This window comes from Hipposideros armiger, unplaced genomic scaffold (assembly GCF_001890085.2).
Source record: "Hipposideros armiger isolate ML-2016 unplaced genomic scaffold, ASM189008v1 scaffold_50, whole genome shotgun sequence".
Lineage (NCBI taxonomy): Eukaryota > Metazoa > Chordata > Mammalia > Chiroptera > Hipposideridae > Hipposideros > Hipposideros armiger.
In genome coordinates this window covers 3606366-3617956 of record NW_017731400.1, presented here as the reverse complement: position 1 = coordinate 3617956, position 11591 = coordinate 3606366, and the positions used below count along the sequence as shown (strand labels likewise).

Sequence of the window (11591 nt, the reverse complement as noted above, 5' to 3'; positions counted from 1 at the left end):
ACACACACACACACACACACACACACACACACACACACACTTTTGCCTCCTCCTGTTGTATTAAAGCTAGCATACAGTACACATGATTTTGCACATTTTTCAGTTGACAATATGATTTGGTGATCATTTTCTACCAGTTCATTACAAATGTCCTTATTCTATATTTTGAAGTAGTATTGTGTTCTATTGTATGGATATAGAATAATTTATTTAACCAGACCCTTTATTCTAGACATTCATGTTGTTTGTATTCTTGTCTTTCGCTATTACCAACAATGCTACAGGGATACCCACATCCGTGTTTGTGTTTCATTTTGTACATGTGTAAATATATCTTTAGAATAAAGACTTGACCATAATTATTGGTTAAAAGTGTATAAATTTATAATCTTGATAGATATTGCCAAGTTGCTTTCCGTAGAGACTGTAGTAATTTATACTCCCAGCAACAATGTATGAGCTTGCTAGCTTCCCCAGAGCCTTGCCTACGTAGTATATTGTCTGCCCTTTTGATCTTTGCTAATCTGATGAATGTAAAATGGCATCTCAGTGTGTTTTAATTTGCATTTCCTATAGGAGCTGTTTTTATTTCCTTTTCTGTGACCTATTCATATCCCTATATCATTTTTCTGTTGGATGATACTAATCTGTAGGTACTCTCTCTATTTGGGAAAATAATCATTTGTGATATGATTTCCAGATTATCCCCTTTGTTGTATTTGTTGTCAATGGCTGAGTTTGTCATGAAGAAAGTAATTATTTTTTAATTTTTTTTAAAGATTTTTTTTTTATTGGGGAATTGGGGGGAGGGAACAGTGTTGGGGAGTCAGGGAAGGGGAACAGACAAGCTGCTGTCTTTTTGTTCTTCAGTCTAGTTGTGGAGGACGTCGCTTCCCTGGCCCATGCTGGTATTGTGATCATTGTGCTCTTCCCAGCTGAGGCAGATTGGTAGCTGGCCATTGGACTGCCGCTCACGGCGGCTCACGGCAGCTCACACGGCTGACAGCCGCTCACGCTGGCTGCCGGCCACTCACAGTAGCTTATAGCAGCCCACTGCAGCTCCGCTGCAGCCTACGCCATTGCCGGCGACTCTTGGCAGCTCAGCTCCAGGATGAGCTGTTGTTCACCATCTAAGCTGTAGTGGGTGCAGCATCACTGGCCCATGTGGCATCCGAACCAGTAGCCCTGCTGCTCAGAGCTCGCGCTTCCAGGCCAGCTCTTAACCAACGAGCCACTCGGCCGGCCCGGTAATTATTTTTTATACATTTAACTCTATCAGTGTTTTGTTTTACTCTAAAATGATGACTGTAATTCCTTGTTTCTGCTGTTGCTTTAATGGTTTGATTTTTCTTGCGCTGAAATCTTTGAGCTACGTGGAATGGGTTATGTCATGACATATGAATCCAGCTCTTTCCCTTTTCCAGAGGACTAACTAACTTTCCTAACACCATTTATTGAGTCATTTATCATTGCTTCTCTAATCTGAAATGCCACCTTTACCTTATAGTAATTCCTATATACATTTGTATTCTTTTTTCATATTTATGTTTATTATGAAAAAGTTCAAATATACACACAAGTAGAAGGAATAGCTCAGTGAACCCCCTGTACCTATCAACAGCTTCAGTAGTTAAGTTTTAAGCCTTTTCTTTTATTCTGTTTTTGCTGAAGAATTTTAAAGCAACCCTAGATACTGTGTCATTTGACCTTTGTATAATTTCTGCTGAGCTTAAAAAAATATGTATATCTTTAAAGATAAATTAAATATTTGACTTTTTATTTCAAATTCAAGAGAGAAAACATTAATAGCTAACATTTGGTGTCTGTGTTCTTATTAGTAGTAGTCAGTTGCTTCAGAGGGTGATATCATATTAGCCTTTAGTTGCGGTGTCGTGTTACCATGAAGCTTTCCTCCTGCACTTGTTTTAGGAAAGGCTTGCCTCTGTGTACCATAGGTTTTGGAATGTTTTATTAGTGTAGAGGTGTTCAGATGCTTTCACTAGTGGGCCACATAATGAGCAGCCTGTGTGTAGGCTGTATGAATAATAAAATTATAAGCAGTAGTTAAACACAGTATGGATGGGAGTAGGGGTGTGATATACACCTATAGCTTAATCTATTTTTGACAGTGTATAGAAGGCTTAATGCTAGAAATTGATAACTTTTTGATCAAATTCATGACTGCATTCTTGAGCTTAAGGGTGTCAGCGCATATGTCCTATTTCATTCTAGAATTGTACCAGTAAAATTAGTGCTGTTTCAGGTTTGTCAGTTTCATGTGAGAAAGTATATTACCATGATGCCGGGTGGGTACAAACATTTTACACAATTATAAATTTCAGTTTAGGTTATAGTATTTGACAATTACTTCTATGGATAGTATGTTTCCTTTCAGTTTAATCTTAAAAGTGAGCTAACCTCATAGGGCTTGTTCTTGATAATTCAATTATATCCTCAGATTTGTTTTCCAAAAGCAGCTTCAGAAGCTTAAAACATGGTTCACATTCTTGTACATCTAGACAACTCTTGAAAATGAGAAACCATTTTCATCAAATATCCCTGCTGTTCACCAGGATTCACTCAAAACCTTGCGGTGGTATAAAATGAAGACCGATTTTAGTTATTTGCACAATTCGTATATCCAATTTGACTAGGAATTCTTTTTTTGAACAGTTCCACAGTTTCTTGAATTTTGTCCAGTCTCTATTTATGTGCCTTGTTACAATCTGTTATTGTCTAGTGAGTCTCATAGATGATTGACAGGTTAGGTTCTTCCAAGCCCTGCAACTCCAAAAAATAATCGGAGGAGGCATTTTTTTATTTATCTCACTGGCTTTTACTACCTAGTCATTTGATCAAATTAAAAGTCTTCATATATGCTTCATAAATGCTTCAGCTTTAAAATCTCCTCCTAACTTCTGTGTGTATTCAATTGACTTGGAAAGGTTAGAGCACAGCACAGTCCCTTAATGAATGATTTAGTGGAAAGCTAGTCACACCTCCCTTTGACTTCAATAAACTGTTAGAATCTTTTTTTCTTCCTTGTGTTCAATATAAGCAAATTACCTATGGCAAATATGATTCGTTTTTCCATGTTAGAATTTCTAAGTTTACTTGTGGTAGGCTTTCAGCCCTGTTATTAGTTCATACATGTTGGCTAAATTGGTAAAACAGAGTTTGGGCTGGAAATCTTATTTTCCACGTATATAAAATCATAGTTTATATTTGAGGGAAAAAACCCCAAAAGTCAAAACCACCTCAGTCTGTTGGAGGGAAATAGTAAAATCTGAAATAGTATTAACCAGGCAGTGTGTATTTAATAAGATAGCTAAAAGGCTTTCTATTTTTATAAATTTAACATGCTTTCAGGACTACTAAATTTAGATTTACTGAAAATAATTATTAGTCCAGATTCTTCAGGATTTTAAAAAATAATTTAAATATTTATACTGCTTGTTAAGCTTCTGCAGTGTGCTGGATCTGTTCTAGTTGCAACTTCGTACTTATCATCTTTAATCTTGACAACAAATCTACAAAGTGAATATTCCCCCAAATCATAGATGAGGAAATTGAGCTCTAGAAGGTAAGTATCTTGGCTAATGTGACACAGCAAGTATGTGATGGAGATTTGAAGCTACAGTTCTGAATACAAAGCTCTTTCTTATTTTTCAACATTTGACGGTTTCTATTGATGAGAATGATTACCGAAGATGAGAAAGCCACCACACTTAGACTTACTGTGCCTAAGTTCCCTGCCTACCTAACACCTATTTTTTGTTTGGAAGGGAACTTTAGACTTTATAATAGATGATTTTTTTTTCTTTTAATGGACTTTATTTTTTTGGATAGGCTTAAAGAAAAATTGAGCAGATGGGACAGAGAATTCCTACATATGCCTCCAATTCCCTATTATTAACATCTTATGTTAGTATGATGTTTTCATTTCAGTTAATGGGCCAATGTTGATATGTTAATATTCACTAAAGTCCATAGTGCATTCAAATTTTCTTTGTTTTTACCTAATACCTATTTTCTATTTCAGTATGCCGTCGAGGATATCCCGTACCATACATTTACTTGTCACACCTCCTTAGGCTCCTCTTGCTGTGACAGTTTCTCAGGTCTTCTTCTTCTTCTTTTTTTTTTTTTTAATGATCTTGACAGTTTTAAAGACGCATGACAACATATTGTGGGATGTTTCTCCATTGGAATTTGCGTGGTGCTTTTCTCATGATTAGACTGGGATTGTGGGTTTTTGGGAGGAAGACCACAGAAGTGAAGTGTCGTTTTCATACCACACCACACCATACCATATCGTATCATGAACGTGATTTATGACTGTTGGTGTTGACCTTGATCAGCTGCCCAAAATAGTGTTTGTCAGGTTTCTCCATTGTAATAATTACGGCCCCCACCTTTCTGTACTGTGTTCTTTTGAAGGAAGTCACTGTGTGTAGCCCACCCTTACGGAGTGTGCAGTGGTATTACCCTCCTTCAGAATGGAGTATCTACATCATTTGTTTGGAATTTTCTGCATAGGTGATTTGTCTCTTTTCCCTCATTTATTAATTTATTCAATCATTTATTTATATCACCATGGATGCGTATTTATTTTATACTTTGAATTATAACCCAATACAAGTTTGTTTTGTTACTTAAATTATTCTGGCTTTGGCCATTGGGAGACACAGTTGCTCCCGTATCCCTTTGACATATTCCCATCAATTTCTTTTTTTTTTTTCTTAATTTTTGAGCACTTTATGGCACTACAAGGTAGTCCAGGCTCATTTATCTATTTTCTGCCCCATTTCTGGAATCAGCCATTTCTCCAAGGAGCCTGGGTTCCTTTTATTGGAGAAAGGTATTAGAAACCAAGGTTTGGCTGCTTGGTGTGCTTATTGCTACTGTTTGTCATTGATTTTTATACTTCTCAGATGGCAGATCCAGGAAATATGTATGTGTATACTAGCTTGTGTATATACACCTATGTATAAGTATTTCTATGTTAAGTCTCCAACTCTTTAATTGATCAAAATTCCTTATTTTTTAGTAATTTTTAAAAACATTTTCCAAGTTTATGGCAGCTTTATCCTGTCCCGTAACCGATACCCTTTTCTGATGTTTAGTTTTGGTTCTTTATTTAGATGGACTCAGTGTTCACTCTCAGTTGTTTCGTGTAAGGACTTATTGCTGAATCATTTTCATTCTTCCATGGATTATCTAGTTTGTTTATACTCAAGTCTCCCCCCACCCCACCCCATTGTTCATGGGTACTATATTTTCTAAGTATTTACTCGTACGTTTGGAATTTTATTAAAGTAAAAATTGGGTCCTAAGCTCTGTCCCGTGTTTTGCATCCATTTCCATCAGTTCTTACCATAGCTTGTCAGACCTCAGCTGCCAGTATGGTGAAGCAGATTGAGAGCAAGTGTGCTTCTGAGAAAGCCTTGAACTGTGCAGGAGATACATTCACAGCAGTTACTTCTCAGCCACGTATGTGGGCCTTGCTGAGTGATCAAGCCTTTGTTTCATTCCCTCTCTGAAAAGTTTCCCAGCGTGGTGTTCCTTGAAGTAGATGTGGGTGACTGTCAGGATGTTGCTTCAGAGTGTGCAATCAAATGCATGCCAGCCTTCCCGTTTTTAAAAAAATGGACAAAAGATGGGTGAATTTTGAGGAGCTAATAAAGAACAACTTGAATCTTCAATCAACAAATTAATCTAATCATTTTCTGAAAACATAATGAGCTCTTGGCTCTTTAAAACTTGTAATTTTTTTATTTGCTAAAAGGAAAGATCAAGTAGAAAGATTATATATACTCAGCTGCCATCTGATTATAAATGAGAATAAAATATTAATTTTACCATTTTTAAAACTGTCTGGTATCTTTGAATAGCTTTCAAAATAAATGAAAGATGTCTATTAGATGATTAAAAAAATTGGGTCCTGTGAATGAGATGTTTGAGAATTTTATCCAGATACACCTTTTCATCCTCATAGTGTTGCTTTTTGATTTTGGATGAATAATGTAGGCAATGGGAGTGGAGATAGTGGGTTGACAATTGAAATATTTTGTTTTTAGTTTGTTTACTCTGCTTCCAGATGATAATTTTCCAAAGTATATACATTGTTCGGCTCCGTCTCAGGTTAAAACATTTGTGGTGTTTTTCTTTGCTGATTTTATTTCTTTTGTTTAGTTCATTGGGATTTCAAAAAGATAGGCTCAGTGATTCTGTATTATTCCGCCATCTTTTACCTTGACCAGTAGATTTTTCTCCGAAACCTTTTTCCACTCTACCTTATTGCTTCCTTAAATTTATTATTTACATTTAAGTACAATTGTAATATATAATTATCTTAGCTGTTTTTTAATACAACTCTCATTTTATAGATGGAGACTTAATTAGAATTAGCTATCGTTTGCATTAGAAACTGACACACTGATTATTTATTTATTTATTTATTTATTTATTTATTTATTTATTTATAGCTAATCTGAAACAGAAAGGAGATGCACATTTGCCAGGCTTTTTTTCAATAGAATGTTTTTACGCCTAAGCATATTTTTGAGACTAATTATACTGTTTTTGTATGGATTTTGGGGGAAGAAAAATGTATATTAAAGGTGTTTTGTTGGATAGTGAGGCAGTGAAATATAAGTCTGTTATTTCCAGGGCAAAGCAAGCATAACTTCCCTTAAAATAAATCGATGTAGTCTCATTTAATTGTTGCAGAAAGCCCATTCGTTTATTGTTTTTTTTTTGTAACAAAAAGAAAAGATTTTAAAGTTACAGTGAAATATACACCCTTATTTGAGAAGAATGACAATTTTTGAAAAATCTTGAGATAATCAGTATAGAAACTAACTTTGTAAGCAAAGAAAGCAAACTAGTAAGTTTATGTAGTGATCTATTTGTGACATGGGGAATGAGATATGATATAATAATATAACATGGCCTTCCAGCTTGTTTTATAGCACTTAAGTTATTGAGCGTAGTCAAGATTTTAAGGTGGGATCCTTTGCAGTGTACTTCCCCAAGCTCAGTGGGAGAGGGAAATGACTATGTTGTATTCACATTTTGTTAAAATACAATTTTATTGCTGTGGTTTACAGAACGAGTACTATACCAATTCAAAAAATGTTTTATTTTGTGCAAAATGCTTGCTATATATGTTTTACAAGTAAATTAGGGTGGAGGTTAGTTATTTAATAGGGGAGGTTTTGTTGGTTTCTAAGCCATGGTGCCTGACATAAAAATAGCTCTATGTAATAGACCCTTATTTTATTACTGATATATTTTGATGTGCTTAATACATTTGACAGCAGTGGTGATTAAGGTTGCCAAATCTAGAGCTAGATTGCTAAACTCAAATCCCTGTTTTACCATTTGGTAATGCGTGACCTTGGCCAATTTACTTAAGATCAGGTTCCTCATCTATAAAATGGAGATAACCATGTTCCTGCCTTACCTGTTGTAAGGATTGGTTGAATTTGCACATGTAAAGCTCTTACAGCCTGGTACAAAGAATGTGTTCAATAAATGATAGTTATGAGTGTGTGTGTGTGTGTGTGTGTGTGTGTGTGTGTGTGTGTGTGTGTATGTATGTGTATAGATTTATTAATGTGCTTTCTTTTGTAGACCGGAAAACCTTTGATATGCAGTATATTGTGGAATTCTTTTCTTGAGATTAGATCCTATGCAATTTGGGATTTACTCCCTCACTCAAGGGGGTTGTTTTCTAAGTTTATGAGCAGGCATTTGATAATTTGTGGTGACTGCTAGGATGAGAAAAGGAGTGGTTGGTCGGCTCTCAGTAGAGACCCTTCTTTAGGAGTAGAGTAGTGATGTTGAGAGCTAAGTCTCATGGAAGCATAGGCCTTTCTTCCCCAGCATTAGTCAGTTAAGAGAACTCATTAGAAAAACTCACAGTTTTAAATTCTTATTTATTTTTAATTTTATTAAATTTATAAGGGTGACATTTGGTTCATAAAATTATATAGCTTTCAAGTGTACAGTTCGGTAATGCATCTATGTATTGCATTGTGTTTCAGCACCCAAAGTCGGATTTCCTTCCATCACCATATATTTGATCCCTTTTTACCGCCCCTTCTTTCCCTTTTCTTAACTATTGTCTGTGTCTATGAGTTTTTGTCTTGTTCGTTTGTTGCTTTCAGTTTTATATTCCACATATGAGTGAAATCATACGGTTATTGATTTTTGTTTGTTTGACTCATTTCACTTAGCACAATAATCTTGAGATCCATCCATGTTGTTGCAAATGGCAGTATTTTATCTTTTCTTATTACTGAGTGATATTCCATTGTATATACCGTATTTCCCCATGTATAAGATGCACCCTTTTCCAAAAAATTTGGGGTCTAAAAACTGGGTGAGTCTTATACAGTGGTTGTAGATTTTTTTACTTGCCTTTCCCGCTTTTTCGTGCTTGCTGTTTTTGTGCTCATTGTTTCGCACTTGTTACCGGTATATTACGGTAGGTTATATTTTGCCACGTTCTGCCCAGAAATGGCTCAGAAAAGATTTTCATACAGTGCTGAATTCAAATTAACAGTGATCCAGTTTGCAAAAGTGAATGGAAATCGTGCTGCTGAATGTAAGGTTGGTCCTCCTCCAACTGAGAAAACAATCCGAAACTGGCTACGGGAAGAAGAAACCCTACTGAAAACGCCACGGCAGAAGAAGGCCATGAGAGGCAATATATGAAGACAGTGATTCGTCATCAGACACAGATGAGGACAGGCTAATGGTTGGGAGTTTTGACAGTGATGAGGCGTTGTATGAATTTTATGATGAATAAAACTTGAGTTCAATAACTTTATGTAATACAGTTTTTTTTTCAAATTTTGGGCCCCCAAATTAAGGTGTGTCTTATACGTGGGGAAATACAGTACATACCACATCTTCTTTATCCAGTCATCTATTAAGGACCCTTTGGTTGTTTTCATATCTTGGTTACTGTGAATAGTGCTGCAGTGAACATAAGGGTACATATATCTTTATGGATAAATGTTTTCAAATTTTGTGGGTAGATACCCAAAAGAGGGATTGCAGGGTCATATGGTAATTTTGTTCTTAATATTTTGAGGAAACTCCATACTGTTTTTCATAGTGGCAGTACCTGTTTATGTTCCCACTATTAGTGTAGGAGGGTTCCTTTCCCCAACAGCCTCTCCAACACTTGTTATTTACTTGTCTTGTTGATGACAGCCATTCTAATAGGTGTGAGATGGTATCTCTTTGTGGTTTTGATTTGCATTTTCCTAATAGCTAGTGAAGTTGAGCTTCTTTTCATATATCTGTTGGCCATTTGTATGTCTTGTTGGAGAAGTGTCTGTTCATGTACTCTGCCCATTTTTTAATTAGATTTTTTGGTTTTTGGTTATTGAGTTGTATGAGTTCTTTATATATTTTGGATATTATCCCTTTATTAGAGGTATTGTTTGCAGATATCTTCCATTCAGTTTTGTTGATGGTTTCTTTTGCTGTGCAGAAGCTTTTTAGTTTGATATAGTTCCATTCATTTATTTTAGCTTTTACTTCTCTTGCCTTTGAGGTCAAATTCATAAAATCCTCTTTGAAACCAAGGTCCAGAAGTTTAGTACCTACGTTTTCTTCTATGCAGTTTATTGTTTCAGGGCTTATTTTTAGGTCTTTGATCCATTTTGAGGTAATTTTGGTTTATGGTGACAGACAGCAGTCTGGTTACATCCTTTTGCATGTGGCTTTCCAATATTCCCAGCACCATTTATTGAAGAGAGGCTCTTTTTTCTCCATTGTATGCTTTCGGCTCCTTTGTTGAAAATTATTTGCCCATATACATGTGGGTTTATTTCTGGTTCCTCAACTCCATTCCATTGGTCTGTGTGTCTGTGTTTCTGCCAATACCATGCTGTTTTGATTATTGTCATTTTGTAAATTTAAAGTCTGGGAGTGTGATACCTCCAACTTTGTTCTTTTCTCTCAGTATAACTGGCTATTCATGGTCTTTTGTGATTCCATACAAATCTGATAATTTTTTGTTCTGTTTCTTTAAAACATACCATTGGGATTTTGATCAGGATTGCAGTAAATCCGTATATTGTTTTGCTTGGCCATTTTTACTATATTGATTCTTGTAATCCATGAACATAGAATACCTTTCCATTTCTTTGTGTCTTCTTCAATTTCTTTTAATAAGGTGTTAATAGTTTTCAGTTTATAGGTCTTTCACATCCTTTGTTAAGTTTATTCCTAGGTATTTTATTATTTTTGTTGCAATTGGCAAAATCATTCTTTTCATTTATGTTTCTGAAATTTCATTGTTAGTGCACAGATTTTGTATTCTGCAACTTTATTGTGTTTGTTTATTGTTTAATAGTTTTTTGGTGGAGTCTTTAGGGTTTTCTCTATAAAGAGTCATGTTTTCTGCAAAGAGTGACAACTTGGCTCCTTTATTCCCAATTTGGATGCCTTTTATTTCTTTGTCTTGCCTGATTGCTATGGCTAGGAAGGACTTCCAATATTATGTTGAATAACGGTAGTGAGCGAGGTATCCTTGTCTTGTTTCTGATCTTAGAAGAAAAGTTTTTCCCCAGTAAGTGTGATATTAGCTGAGGGTTTGTCATATATAGGCTTTATTATATTGAGGTACTTTCCTTCTCTACCCATTTTATTAAGTGCTTTGTTTTATCTATCTATCTATCTATCTATCTATCTATCTATCTATCTATCTATCTATCTATCTATCTATTTATGGTCGTAGAATAGGTCTATATTATCAGAGCACCAGTGATTCAAGAAGGCAGCAAGTTAACACCTCCAAAAACTGCCTTAACATTCTCAGACCGGCTTGGGGTTTTTAAGGGAAAATCTGGGTTTCTTCCAGAGGCTACGTGATGGTTCTGGGGGTCTGCATGGAGCCTTCCTTCTCTATTAAGTGCTTTAATCATAGATGGATACTGTATCTTGTCAGATGCTTTTTCTGCTTCTATTGATTCGATCATATGATATTATGCTTTTGTTTATATGGTGTATCACATTGATCGATTTCCGTATACTAATCTCCTTTTGTTTTTTGTCTGTTTTTGCTAAGACTTTTCCTTCCTCCTGAAGATGCTGCTTGTTATCATCTGACTCAGGAGAAGTCCAGGCAGATATAGGGTGTCCAGCTCCTGCTTCATCCTGTATACACAATCTGAAAGTCTTGCTTTTGATGTAGTTAGATTTCTACTTCTTTTTATCTTAATGCTTTCTTAACAGCTTGGCACCACCTCGAGCCCACAAACGCATATGAAACTGGACTATGATTTCACAGATTAGATCTAAGTGTTAGAATTAATTTAAAAACATCCATTTCTACAAATGGAATAGTGGGGGAAAATGAGGCATGAAGATGTGAGAAATAGTTCAACTTATAGGATTACTTAGTATTACATTTTTTACATAAGCTGTGTTTAATTCTGCACTATATTTCTATACAGTATATGGAAGCCTGTTTTTTTGTTTGTCTTATTGAGTTTATTGTATTTACATCAACAACTTGTATCTAGAACAGGCTGTAGAATAGAAATAGTTTCTCTGTTGTGATGATT

The 11591-nt window shown here is 35.4% G+C and overlaps 1 protein-coding gene and 1 pseudogene across 7 annotated transcripts in view; both read left to right on the top strand.

The window, feature by feature from the left end:
• Positions 1-11591, top strand: part of CDKAL1 (CDKAL1 threonylcarbamoyladenosine tRNA methylthiotransferase) — a 667723-nt gene that overhangs the window by 94791 nt on the left and 561341 nt on the right. The gene's annotated exons all lie outside the window — the stretch shown is intronic.
• On the top strand, positions 5406-5722 carry LOC109381641 (thioredoxin pseudogene; annotated as a pseudogene).